The 1136-nt window shown below is 36.4% G+C and overlaps 1 non-coding gene across 1 annotated transcript; it reads left to right on the forward strand.

Annotated features, from left to right (window-relative positions):
* Positions 1-723: 723 nt before the first annotated feature.
* On the forward strand, positions 724-826 carry LOC136125243 (U6 spliceosomal RNA). Its single transcript, XR_010656011.1, has one exon. It is a non-coding gene; the product is annotated as a U6 spliceosomal RNA (small nuclear RNA).
* The last annotated feature ends 310 nt before the right edge of the window (positions 827-1136 follow it).

The following is a 1136-nucleotide window of genomic DNA, read 5'->3' on the forward strand; positions in this document are numbered from 1 at the left end:
AGAGTACAGAAAAATAATTCAGGTGACAGAAAACATAACCCAAGAACAGAAGAAAATTCCCTGCAAGGGCTTCAGGCTATGGAATGACTTGATAATAACATGAATTCTATTTTCTACAAAGGTATTAAAGACAAAATGTCAAAAGAACAGAATGAGATTAAAAGAGGGATTGCAGAACTATGGCAACAGAGCACCCAAACAGTATCATTACAGAACAAATAATTAGAACAGCCCAAACAGAATAGACATGGCTGAAAATTTAAAGTCTTGAAATGAAAGTCCTTCCAGAGAGAATGCAAAGGGAAGGAAAGGGAAAAATAAAATGAGTACAGATAAAGTAATAGATATCAAGGGCAGGCAGAAATGATACAACATATGGATGAAAAGTATTCCTGAAATAAAGAACCCAAAAATTGCAGACAAAAATTATTCCAAGATATTTTTAAAGCTAAATTTCTTTAAATGAAGGAAGAAAATCCAGGCTGCCTTCTGACAGCTGCCTCCAGAGCAATATGCAGTGCCAGAAAATAAAGGGATAATTCCATTTTCAACAGTGAAACCACCAACCACACCAAAAAAAGGAAAAAACATGGCACAAAATAGACCACAAAAGGACACTTATTTACAGTATGAGAGGTGAAACAAGAAGAAAGTGAGTTGCCTTGCTCAACCTCAGCTGGGAACGTGCACAGCCAGTGACTCAAATTTTTCACGGCTCAGTGCTTGCTTCAGCAGCAAATATACTAAAATTGGAATGATACAGAGAAGATTAGCATGGCCCCTGCACAATGATGATATGCAAATTCTTGAACCATTCCATATTTTTGATTGGAAGAATCAACATTGTGAAAATGACTATACTACCCAAAGCAATCTACAGATTCAATGCAATCCCTATCAAACTACCATTGACATTTTTCACACAACTAGAACAAAAATTTTACAACTTTTATGGAAACACAAAATACCCCAAATAGCCAAAGCAATCTTGAGAAAGAAAAACGGAACTGGAGGAATCAGGCTCCCTGACTTCAGACTATATTACAAAGCTACAGTAATCAAGACTGTATGGTACTGGCACAAAAACAGAAATATAGATGAATGGAACAGGATAGAAAGCCCAGAGACAAACCCAC

The sequence above is a fragment of the Phocoena phocoena genome, chromosome 6 (assembly GCF_963924675.1).
Source record: "Phocoena phocoena chromosome 6, mPhoPho1.1, whole genome shotgun sequence".
Taxonomy (NCBI): domain Eukaryota; kingdom Metazoa; phylum Chordata; class Mammalia; order Artiodactyla; family Phocoenidae; genus Phocoena; species Phocoena phocoena.